Source organism: Aulonocara sp. 'chitande type north' Nkhata Bay, linkage group LG1 (assembly GCF_057382095.1).
Source record: "Aulonocara sp. 'chitande type north' Nkhata Bay isolate Kocher_YH1m ecotype deep benthic linkage group LG1, A_spYH_male_GT1.1, whole genome shotgun sequence".
Classification (NCBI taxonomy): Eukaryota; Metazoa; Chordata; class Actinopteri; order Cichliformes; family Cichlidae; genus Aulonocara; species Aulonocara sp. 'chitande type north' Nkhata Bay.
Window position 1 is genome coordinate 27334704 of NC_141344.1, and position 13373 is coordinate 27348076.

The 13373-nt window shown below is 39.2% G+C and overlaps 1 long non-coding RNA gene across 1 annotated transcript; it reads left to right on the forward strand.

Annotated features, from left to right (window-relative positions):
- Positions 1-7463: 7463 nt before the first annotated feature.
- LOC147339217 (uncharacterized) lies at positions 7464-9156 on the forward strand. Its single transcript, XR_015130248.1, has 3 exons — positions 7464-7543; positions 8166-8251; positions 8882-9156. It is a non-coding gene; the product is annotated as an uncharacterized LOC147339217 (long non-coding RNA).
- The last annotated feature ends 4217 nt before the right edge of the window (positions 9157-13373 follow it).

Sequence of the window (13373 nt, forward strand, 5' to 3'; positions counted from 1 at the left end):
CAAGGCAGGCTCTTTAATAAATGCTGGAGCTGTTTGGTTCAAGAAAACAGATTACTCCCATGGGGCCACGGCCAAGCACACAGCACTCTGCTCCACCTTAGTGGACCGGAGCCAAAGGATGACAGAGTTAAAGCTTTTTAATTGCCCGGTTCTGCCGGATGGACAATTTAAATTATAGCAACAAAAAAAAAGTTTTTGTGAACAGTTTAAAAATTCTTAAAATGCTGTTGACAAATAAATCAATAAATCACATCTCATAACTTTTAACTTTTATTAGGTTTGTGGAGGTTTTCATCATCTCATATGATCTTCACCTCGTTTTTTTTTAGCCATACTCGTGAATGGCTCTTAGGATTTTTGTTCAGTTACTCACCGCTTTGATCCAATCAGAAATATTTTGACAAATATTTGATTGCCATAAAACTTTGCCAAAACCATCTGCAGACGATGACTCCAGGGACTTTTCATCCAGCCAATATCAGGTCGAATGTTTTACTGATTCTGGAAAATTGGGAAAAATCTTGATGAATGGGCAAAAACTGTGATATGGACATATTTGGTTTCCAGATAATAAATCTGAAATACCTTTTTCTCCAGCACGACTAAGAATTTCTAGTAAAATATCTCACCAGCTTGGCTGCTATTAAATTTAGTGCACACATTCAACAATAAATTGCAATAAACTTCTTGGGCTTTTGATCTCATGCCAGCATTGGGGAAGATTTGACTTTGCTTAATACTTTTAGTTTTTCACTGGTGCGATAATGTCTGAGTGCAGCTGTTCTGTTTAAATGAAATTATTCAGTTCATGATCTGAACGTGTTTCTTTTCGATAAATGATCATATTTTATATGTTTTAGAAACCAAATAGATCGTCTCAGAGTTTATATAACATTATTGATTTATGTAAGCAGCATTTCTTGCACTTGTGCCGCCTGAGTTTGGCAGCTGTTTTCAATTTAAACATGATTTTACTTGGACACATGTATTAAGGCTCGTGACTGGCAGAAAGAACACACAGATATTTACGGTAAGTTGATGGTTTCCCAGATTTACACTGCTTCTACAACCTGAGAAGCAGCAGGGTATTTTTTTTTAATCCATATTCACAGAGTTCTCTCTATGATTTTTTTTGTTTGTTTTGCTTCATAATAAAAGTCTCATGTTTATGGTTGTGCCACCATGACATTTGAGGACATACAGTGATGGTCAACATTAAATTATCTCAATATCTTTAGAATTAATATTAGTTATAATATGGGACTATTTTAACAATAAAAAAATCTGAGAAGCAAAGTTAATTTGTGATCTTATATTTATGGTTTTTAGATAGCAAAATATAAAACAATATACATTATTTGCACTGAAAATATTTTACACGTTTTAGAACCTATATAATTATGCGTTCAGACACAAAAATATCACATTATTGATCCATATATACTGTGTACATGTGTACAGGTTTATTGAGTTAATTCCTCCTATATCACATGCTGGTATGTTAAATTGCACAATCAGTTAGCACGGAGGTTGTGACTGTGTCATCTATTTTGAAATGTCCAGTTATTTTCAAACACTGCTGAGTTTGCACCAATGTGAAGTTTTAGGTCTTTTTATGCCTGGAAGTTATACTTCTACCACCTCCACTGTTACACAGTGAAATTCTTTTAGCATCATGTTGCTTCTTTTGGTATTAGGCTGACATTCAGCACAAAGTGTTGCGCAGCCTTTGTAAAACCTCACAGAGCTGCTAGCACTAAGCTCTAAACTGAGTTACTTTAAGTGCTCGGACAGAAAAGCATCATTTTCCTTTTCATGACAAACAAGAAAAACTCCAGAAGAGCCAGCGATTGGAGCTTTGGGTGATATCAGGGCCCTCTCTCTGTCTTCCACATGTGGAGATCTCCACAATATGCTGAAGGTGTGAATAAATATTTCTACTTGTTCGTTATTGCACGAAGCTGTGAAGTTTGGCCAGTGGTCTGCACATCTGGAGGAGCGTCTCTTTGAGGCGATAAGGACCCGCCCGTGAACCCAGATCTGATTTTCCAGAGTCTTCCTAGAGCAATCCCAACTGTATTTCCATTTTCATCTTTTAAACGATTCAGAGTAAATGTGAAACATTTGGACATTTTAAATGCAATGCAATCTGTCAGACAGCTGTGGTACGTCAGCTTGGTGTCTGTTCTTGTGCACCCTGCCCCTCCAGGCAGAATGCCCTTAACCTGCAAAGGTCCTTCCCTTCTCAGCAAATCTGTTCAGCCAAGAAATAAACAGAGCCTCACTCTTAAATCATCCTGTTTAGTTCAGCTCAGGCTGCTTTGTACCTGCAGTGTTCTCTCTCAAACATATACAGGATGTGATAGATGGTACCTGCCACTGTTAGAACAAGGCATTACATCTCTGGGCTATACTTTATGGACTTTAAGCAATAATGTGACACAATAGGCAAATAAATAAATTAGATCTTTGACTCTAATGCGTCAGTGAAAAGAAGCAGAAGTTTGAACCTGGCTTCATCCAACATTCTGACAAAGCAGACATCAGTGACTTCTGCTAGTGAAATTTCAGCCCTGTTTATCTTCCTCTTAAGCTTTTAATTAATCAAAGTCAGAGAGAAAATGATCATAGTTTAAACCATCAGTTACCACCTGCCTTCTAGCCTCTTTCACCAAAACGCATAAGAGAGATCAAATGAATTGCAAAGATGGAAGCAAGTAGTTATTCTACCTCTAGGGATTCATGTTTTATGACTTTATTCATCCCTTATTTCTTCCAAATTCTGACCTAACTATCCAAATGTTGCAGGGGTAACCCAGACTCTTCAGATCAGCCAAAGTTTTTCTAATGCTCAGTTGAAAAATTTTGCTGAGTCTGTGTAAATTGTAGCCTCAGTTTCCTGTTCTTAGCTGACATTAGCAGCCAGTCTGGTCTTCTGCTGCTACAACGCATCTGCTTCAAGGTTCAGTGTGCTATAAGTTCAGAGATACTGTTTCGCTTTGCTTGGTTGCAACAAGTGGTTATTTGAGTTACTGTTGGCTTTGTATCAGCTTGAGGCACTCTGGCCATTCATCTCTGTGTGCTTTTAGGGTCATTGTCCTGTTGGAAGATGACCCTTCACCCCAGTCCAAAGTCCACAGTGCTCTGGAGCAGGTTATCATCAAGGATGTCTCTGTATATTGCTGCATTCATCTTTCCCTCAAACCTTACTAGTCTCCCAGTTCTTGCTGCTGAAAAACATCCCAACAGCATAACGCTGCCACCACCGTGCTTCACTGTAGGGGAGGAATTAGCCAGGTGATGAGCAGTGCCTGGTTTACTCTAGAAATGATGCTTCACATTCGAAAGACTTCAATCTTTAGTTCATCAAACCAGAGAGTTTTGTTTCTCATGGTCTGAGAGTCCTTCAGGTGCCTTTTGGTAACCTCCAGCTGGGATGTGATGTGCCTTTTACTGCTTCTGTCTGGCCACTCTACCAGGCAGCCCTGATTGGTGGAGTGCTGCAGAAATATTGGTGACTGGAGCTCTGTCAGTGTGACCATTGGTTCCTCGGTCACCTCCATGTCTGACACACTTTAACTTTAATCACTCATACTGGAAGAGTCCTGGTGGTTCCAAATTTCTTCTATTTACAGACTGATGGAGGCCACTATGCACCGAGACTCTGGGAGACTCTTCTCTATACACTTCCGCAGATCTGCACCTTGATACAATCCTGTCTCAGAGGTCTACAGAAAATCCTTTGAACTTCATGGCTTGGTTTGTGCTCTCACATGCACTTTATGTAGACTTTTCAAATCATGTCCAATTAACTCAATTTACTATGGGTGGACTCCAGGCAAGTTGAAGAAACATCTGACAGATATCAGTGGAAACAGGATGCACCTGAGCTCAATTTTGAGTGTTGTGGCAAAGGCCATGAATTCTTAGGTAAATGTTATATGTTTGTCTCTTGGTTTTAATAAATTTGCATTATTTCAATCTAACATTTTTCACTTTGTCATTATTTATTAGTATTTTGTGTAGAATTTTGAAGTGAACAATGCATTGAGATGCTGCCGTTTGATTGGCTGATTAGATCTTTTCATTAAGGACTGTGAGTGCTGAATGAAATCAGATAGATTTGCTTGTGCTCCTGGTACTATGCAGAACATTGGTTAAAATAAGAAGGAAAGTAAGGCCATAGTAGCAAATGATGTGAATGTTTCAAGGTTTAAAAATATAACATAAAAAATGCTTCAAGTGTTATGCCAGACTCAGTGTAAACACTGAATTGTTTGAATTTGTTCTCTTTTTAAATATACTTATCCAGTAAATGAAGCTTCTGGTCTGTATTTAGTGAAGTGGTGTAACAGCAGACCAGACCAAAAGGCAAACATGGTAATTATTATGTTTAACCATCTGTGTTAGAACGACGTCACATTTAGAGACTAATTTTTGGCTTAAACTTTTTGTTACTGTCCCGATTTGTTTTCGTTCTACTTTGATGGGGAATGCTTTGTCCTCTGGGCTTTTTTTAAACTGCCAATTACCTGGAAACGGAAACACTGACTAAGACTTCATTTGTGTTCAGACATGTGCAAAATAGATCAGGTTATACTCATAAGATTAATGGCCAAACTTAAAATTCACAAAGGGAGCCTACATACCTACTCCTTCTAATAACGTGAAGTCATTTCTCCCCCTTGAAGCCATATGCTTCCAATCCACAGGAGAGAGCGAATAAGTGCAGGAATTTACCAGAAACTGTTATCTTTCAAGGCAGATAAACACATCAGGGAATAGCTCACCCCCACCGGAGTGTTTGTTTAAAGGTGCCTCTCGAGATACTGGATGGACAAATGATTGTTAGGGAGGGATTCGATAGTGAACAAGTACACAAAAGCCATCCGGAGCTGTCATAAGAACATGCAATTAAAGCAGCAACGATGATTCGTTTCTAGATGGTTTTATCATGAAGCAAGAAGCAGTGAGGACCTTAGAGGCTGCATTTCTGCACTTTGTTTGTGTACGCTGGTCCTTAGGAGGACGGTGGGTGGGGGTGGGGTGGGCACGTGATTGGTGCATCCTGCAGTCTCTGCTTCCATCTCTGTGGTACAGCAATGACAGTAACCGTAGTGTGATGTCGTTGCCTGGGACTATATTTCCACTCTCTGTCTGTAATGTTCCTCAGTGGTCTCGGAGTGATGATGTCAGCGTCCACAGAGTTTCCACCACAGCACAGAGCCTGCAGAGGGGAAGTGAGTGGGTGTGCGTGGGTTTTGTATGTGCAGTCGGACCAGCTGCGTTTGCACAGAGAAGAGGGTCTGCCGAACAGAACCACAAAACAGAGGTGCTGTTTTTCATTGGTCTAGCCTTCAGGGACTCACCGTCTGGGCTGGTGTTATTTAAGTCAACAATGAACTTGTGACATATTCCCGCATATTCCTGCACACACACACGCACACAAGTTTCTCTTTTAAGATATCAGTGGAAGTACAGCCAAATAAAGAAAAGTCCTTCTGAGTTAGATGCATGAAATATTGTAGTTTTTATTATATAGCTGGAATTCCTAACAGCTTATGGTCGTTTCGGGGAAGTCTGGAGATACTGGTGGGAAGTTTTCTGTTACACAGATCAAGTGGATCTAAAATGTCAGTGCATGGATTTATTAAGCCTAATATTTCTGCCAGATAATGATGCTGTGGCATGTGATATGCTGGGTAATACATTTGTATGCTTTCTGAATATTTTTGATAGAGTCGTTTGGATGAAGAGGATTAAAAAAACAGTAGTTAGAAAATATCAACACCTCTTGTCTCTTTCAGAAACAACCTCTTGAGTTTTCCCAGAAGTACAGCTGAGATTCAAAATTTAAACTCCACATAACCTACATCACTCTCTCCCAGTTGCATTCAGGGTCAGATTTAATCATGCTCCTGTCGAGAAAACCAGTTCTCCCACCACTGCTTTAGTTTATGAACAGAAGAGAATGGGAAAGCTAATGATGAGACCGTGAATGCTACTCACTAAACCACACCCTGCTTTATCTTCTAGTTTTCTGTTTGTCCACTAAAATAGCTTTGAAAAATGGACTTCTAGCCTGAAACTAGCTATTAAAACTATAAACTCCTTTCTGAGATGACCAGGCACATGTTTACTGCTGCTCTGGCTTCATTTTTCAGACCCAAAGGTTATGTCCATCTTTTACAGTCATGGCAAAAAGAAACAATGATCTCTGCCAGTTTTGAGGTTGTATGTGTGAGGACACAATAAAGCCACAACACATGACATATATGACCATGTACACCGTATTATTTATTTCACAAAAACTAAACCAAAACACAGAAGCAGTGTGTGAAAAAACTAAGTACACCCTAAAGTTGAGTAGTACCTGGTTCTTCTTTTCCTTTTTTGGAACTTACTTTTATTCATCCATCAAACATCAACATCTTAATGTTTGGGATCGTTGCCATGTTGCATGACTCAGTTTCAGCCAAGTTTAGCTGTCAGACAGACGTCCTCACATTTGAGTCAAGTATATTTTGGTATACAGAGGAATTCATGATCAACAGAATGACTGACAGGTGTCCAGGTCCCATGGCTGCGAAACAAACGGTGCTAGGTGTGAGCTGACATGACATTTGTTGTTGGTGGTGTTTTTTTGCTGCTGTGGATTATAGATGAACATCTCCCCTTTGGTCTCATATGCCATTTTTTCAGATGTCCTTTCGTTTTTTCAGATTCAGCTTTGCAAACCTAAAAGGAACATGGTGCTATAATGTTCCTTTTTCTCCAGGCAACCTTAGCAAGCTATAATTGTCTGTTTTCTCTAACTGTATGATCATGAATTTCAACATTAACCTTGGGATGAATTTGGTGGGATCTTGAATTATTCATGGTGCTTTTAAGATCATTGCAACACCTGACCTGTGAATTAATTGCATTTGACTATATATATATATATATATATATATATATATATGTATATATATATATATATATATATATATATATATATATATATATATATATATATATATATATATATGTATATATATATATATATATATATATATATGTATATATATATATATATATGCTGCATGCATATATATATATATGCATGCAGCAAAGATGTAGTTTTCCATTTGCAACTTCAGCAGTGTTTAGGTCAAATGTAGTTCAGCCTGAATAACTGTGTCGATATAAACACAAGGACAAAAGTTTCTTTTACATGTTGGAGCATGTGCTGATCACTTATATATGACTTATTACCTGGATCCATGCTTCACACCAGTCTAATGTGTGAGAAAGTCAAGATGTTCCAACTTTTCACCTTGAAATAAATAACATGACTCATGGTCAGATGATGTTAACATCTGCTGCTTGTCTTCAGGAGGTACAAGAGCTGTAATTATAGGAAGTAAGAAAGGGAGAGAGACATCAAACCGGTGCAAACAAACGAATGCATGCGCATACACGGTGAGATGATGTCACGCTTTTTCCGAGCTCCTATCTTCATCTGTTTAATAGCCTTCAAAGCTGTGCAGTGGGACAGACTGTGAGTTTGTATTGTGTCTGAAAAATAATTGCAAAGTAAGGGAGGGTGGATGTGAGGCAGGGTTCAGATGTTGTTAGGAAGGCCTCTATTCGTTTGTTCGTTTGATTCATTGTGTTGTTGCTTGTTATAGTTTCATTATGAAAGAATTTCCTTTCCAAGAGAGTGAGGCTTTTTAAAGGGCTTGTAACTTGTAACACTGCTGTGGTGAAGTGTAGTGCTGTGTCAAACAGGGAAAGCTTTAGGAAACTCTTTTCATTTCATTCTTAATGTTTTCTCCATGCAAAAAATTATTCTGCTGGGAAATAATGTAATCAGGACCGTCAATGTGCCCGTCCACAGACTGTGAGTCATTCTCCCGCAGCTTGGCTATGATTTTGCCATGCTGCATTGCCATACACGTGAGTCATAGCAAACCTGCTGCAGCTTATCGTTACCCAAATGAAAGTTTATTATTACAGTAAATTTGGTTTATTTGTCTATTTAGGACATCAGAAAATGTGCTCCGGTAAACCAACTAATAGTCACATTCAAGTACAAAACATTCTGTGAGCTCAGTGTGTTGTGGTTAAAGAGTTTGGGTCTCTGTGCCACAGACAGTAAAACATTCTGGCATTTCCTTCAGACAACAGCACTACGGCAAATGGTCAGAGGAGCGGTGCAGTCAGTGAAGCCAAATGGAGAGGAATACTCAGACTGAGACCAAAAAAGGTAAGTGAAGAAGGGAAGAGGAGAGTGGGGGATGGTGAAATTGGCAAAAACAACAACAACAACAAAAAAAACAAAACAAGGAGGGATAAAACACGAAAAGGTGGAATGATATCTCGCCCACATTAAATTATTCCCTGATGATGCTGCTGCTACTGCGTCATCACTTTCTGTTTGCTTTAGCGCTATTTGAACCATTGATGGTCTGAAGGACCATTTAGGTCGAACACTTTTCCTGGCATGTGTCTGCGTGGGTTCCTCCTTCCTTCCTCACACAGTCCAAAGACATGCATGTTAGGTTAACTGGTGACTCCAAATTTTGAATGTGAGCATGAATGATTTTCTGTCTCTCTGTGTTAGCTCTGTGGCAGACTGGCAGCCTGTCCAGGTTGCACCTTACGACAGCAGGGATAGGCTTCAGCTCCCACACAACCCATAATAGGATAAGATGAAGAAAATGGATAGATGGATTTAAATGTCAGAAAGGGGCAACTTATGTGGCTGAAAAAAAGAAGCTTGTGAGATTGTTTACATCACTTTGACTATAATTTTCTTTCCCCCCTTGTTTCAGCCAATCAGCCTCCACTCTGTATACTTTAAATCTCTCTGCTCTTCTGTCATTTTCCCTTTCAGGCTCTCATTTGTTGAACCCACCTCCTCTCCGCTTCACCCTGGTCACTCAGAGCGCCATCCAGGTCTCTTTCTTCATCTTCGCCACCACTAGCGCCTATACTTTGAGGGTGTTGTCCTAATTCCTGTCACCGCTGGGATTCTGTTCTGATGTGATGGATCATCAGTTTAATTTTTTAAACTGATGAATTTTTTATGTCAATAAATCATGCCCAGTTCTTCCGAAGCGAATCCAGTAAATCCAGTTTTCTTTGATTTAATACTTCCAAATATAAACTCAGAATCAACTTTCGGATCACTAAATCACTACAGTTATCATTACTGTTTCCCCGGGAATGTAGTTGCCACACAAATGTACGAAATGGATGAAATGGTGGTCTTAAGCCCGCTCAGCAAATATTGTTAATACTGTTGTTAGTACCAACATCTTCAAACAAACTTACCCTCTTCTTAAAATATGGACCGATAATTTCTTAAAAGTATTCACAAAAGCACATTTCCAAAAATTACATGCATAATTATAAGTAACAGTAAGTTGAAATCACAATACAAATAATTTGAAACTGCAAAGAAATCCCTGACTCAAAAACAAGTTTATAATAAACTTACATGCAGCATGACTGCCCCACAAAGCAAACGTGAAACGTACAGCAGACCAAGATGCACTTGGTGAAATCTTAAGTATCTACCAGCTTTCATAATGTTGCTGTCATGGTCCTGGGTCGTTGACCCAGCGTTTTGTGTTTTGTGACTATTTCCCTCTGTTCTAGTTATTCTGTGTCCTCCCCCCTTGTGTCCGGTTCGGGTTCTAGATTTCCTGTTTTACTTTGTAGGTCTGTGTCTCGTTATGCCCATTAAGTTCCAGCTGTGTCCCCTCCTGTGTGCCATTTCCTCATTACCTGGTGTGTGTATTTATAGTTGGTGTCTGCCTGTGCTCCTCGTCGGCTCGTCTGTGTTTCTTGGTATCCTGGTCCTTGGTCTGCGTCTCTCTGCTCCGCTCTCCGTTTTGTAAGATTTCAGGTTTGCTCTTTAGTTTCTCCCAGTTTAGGTTTCCGTTTGTAATTACTCGTGCTTCGTTGCCTGTTTTTGTCACCGCCACCTTTGTAAATAAAACATCACTCGTATCATCAGTTTGCTGCATCTTGGGTCCTCCTTTTCCTCCACACCACACGGCTCCCTCCGCCAGCCGTGACAGTTGCTTTTTTGTGATGAAAGCTTATAACATCAGGTGAATCGCTGGCAGGACATTTAATCCTAACAAATCAACAATATCATAACAAATCAATCAATAAATAAATAACACATTTCCTTCCACCTCCAACATCCCATTAAGCTATTATGGAAAGAAATTATGTGTTCATCACCTGATACCTTATCATTATCTTGATAGTGATAAGGTATAGTCCTCTTAGAACCTTATTGTTGCATTCATGATAAATCACACATTAAGAACATGAGATTTCAGAGTGTTCTTTGAACTATTTGACGTAACGAAATTACAAGAATAAAAGCCTGGGAGATTGCTTTACGTCATATTCCTTTTGAATGTGTAAGTTAGACAAAACATGGGACAAATTACTTTCTGCTCTATAAATGGGACTTGAACCACTTCAGGGAAATGTGAACAATCTTGCCGTCTGCTTTAGTAGTTCTTTGTGGAAAGTTTTCCCCTCAAATGATTCCAGTTTCTACTCTAATTACTGAAAGCAATTCAGACTAAAAAAAGGTAACAGGGGCAATTTGTAGTTGGTGTTTAACACTGTTCCTTGTGTTGATAAACAATTAAATATTAAATACATAATTCCTTTAAGAATCCAATTAAAAAGCAGAAGGGTGGAGGCTGGGATGGTGGATAAGCCTCTATCTTCGAAGGCACCTTCTAATTTCCCTTAATCACAAACTTTCTCTGTGCATAATGCACTAACATTAACCAAGCTCACCTAAACCATAGCTCACAGCCATAATTCTTCTAGTTTAACACTACCCTAGATGCCATATCCAAATACTGTAGAAGAAAGACGTTCAAAAGTGGTGGAAATAAATGCAATAGAAATGTAGAACTGACCAAATCCGAGTTTGCTTACTCCTTTAATATTGACTTTCTGGTTTAGAAATAGGATTGTGATTCTCTTTGCATGAGAGGTCACAGTTTACAGTCCTAACATCCTCATGACCCTACCAAAGCTGAAGAGATGCCATTATATCCCCACTGTTAGCCACTGGTAAAATCACTGTGTGGGTGTGAACTGTGATCCAAGCTTCACTCACCAACTACAGCAGACTGCTCATCCACACCCTTTCTGCTCTCACCTCTCTTTAACATCTCTGAATCAAGCAGCCCACGCTGGCACTGCAGATATGGAAGCCAGTGAATTATTTCAAGTAGTGGTGTCAAAACAGAATGCAAACACTGTGTGTCTGCACAATGTGAGACATGGCTGTAGCTCAGGAGGTAGAGCAGGTCAGCTGCTGATCAGAAGGGTTGGTGGTTCGATCCCTGGCTGCCCCAGACTGTGTGCCAAATATCCTTGGGATACTAACTCTCTGATGCATTCATTGGAGTGTGAATACTACATAGAAAGCACTTGAAGCATAGAAGAAAGTGCTTGGGTGGATCAGGGAGGTTGTATAACATCCTCTGGGAGAGTAGTAAAGAGTCAGAAAAGTAAGATTACTTCAAACTAGTCCAGTTTTTGATCCTTGGGTGCAGAAATGTGAATTTATTTAGAATTTTCTCTAATCTAGGGTAAGGAGTAGACATAGAGGCTCAAATATATATGCACTAGTTTCAGTCTTTTAACAAGTGCTGCTGAAGGTTCTACAGTATCTTTTAACTTGACAAGGCCAAGGATACCTGGTAGTTTTTATTTGCCAAAAGTACAAGGTATTCTGATGTGTCACCACTTGGCCAAGGTCTGGAAAAAGACACAAACTTTGATTGACACATTTGAAATTGACTGAAATTTGCAGTTGCCCACAATAACAAGGGGTTTGTCTGGAAGAGTAAAGGCGAGGCTTTTCAATCTTAAAATCACCATACATGGTCAAAGATGGCGGTGGAAGCCTCATGCTCTGGGACTGTCTTGCTGCCAGTAGTACTGGTCCTTGCACAAACTGGATGGTATAATGAAGAAGGCATACCTTGAAAAATTTTTCAACTTTCCTGCGTGCTGCACAACAACATTGAATATTTAGTATTTACTGCTGTTTACACTTAGCTAGATTAATGCGATGGTGTTGTGTTTAGTATGTTGCTTTGGGTTTTTTTTGCTTGTAAATCCATGGACCAATACGGCAATGCCACTGCCGTATTGGTCCATGGATTTATGGACCAATACCCAATGGATTTATTTTGCCAATGGCAAAATAAATCCATTGGGTATCCTTGTTGGTCTTCAGACAACAATTCTGACAGCTAAAGAACCAAATGGGACAGGCAAAAAAAAAAAAGAAACAAAAGAAAAATTTTCAACTTCATGCCAAATCAGCATGAGACGGTTAAAACTTGGACACAGTTGGGTTTTCTAACAGGACAATGATCCATCCCAAGCACACATAAAAACTCGTGCTTTTTGAAATGGAAAAGGCAGGCTAACATTAGGCCTTTGGAATTATGTTCTTGACCTCAGACCTATTGAAAATTTGTAGACTATTATTATTATTATTAACCTTTATTTAACCAGGAAAAGTCCCATTGAGATTAAAAACCTCTTTTTCAAGGGAGTCCTGGCCAAGAGGCGACAACACGTTGAAATTACAAAGTTACATACATATTATAAATAACAATTACATTTTAAAAACATTTTTCTCTGGCTCTCTCAATCTGGACTTAAAAGCATTTAATGAAATAAGATCTGCTATCTTCCAGTCTTTTTGCATCATGTTCCATGTGAAAGGGGCAGCATAAGTAAAAGCCCTCTTTCCCAGTTCAGTTCTGGCAAATGGAACATTGAGCAAAAAAAGATCGCTTGAACGCAGGCTGTAAGAAACAGTACTTCTCCGTGTGAGCAGATCGCAAATGTAGGTGGGCATTTGTCCAAGCAGGGCCTTATAAATAAAGATGCACCAGTGAGCAAACCTCCTGGAGGACAACGAAGGCCATCCCACTCGAGCGTACAGATCACAACAATGGGTCAAGGCCCTACAGTTTGTAATAAACCGTAAAGAGGCATGATAAACTGAGTCAATCTTATGAAGACACTGGGTGGAAGCATTCATGTACAGCAGATCACCATAATCTAAAACAGATAAAAATGTAGCATTTACAAGACGCTTTTTTGTCTCAAAAGAAAAGCAAAATTTGTTTCGAAAGAAAAATCCCAATTTTAGTTTGAGTTTTTTCACAAGATTGTCTATGTGAGGTTTAAAGGTCAGAGAATCATCAATTAAAAAGCCAAGATATTTATACGTATGCACCACTTCTATGAGGTTTCCCTCAAGAGTGGACACCAAGGGGACAGTTTGAGGAAATCTCTTCATGTTTGAAAACAACATT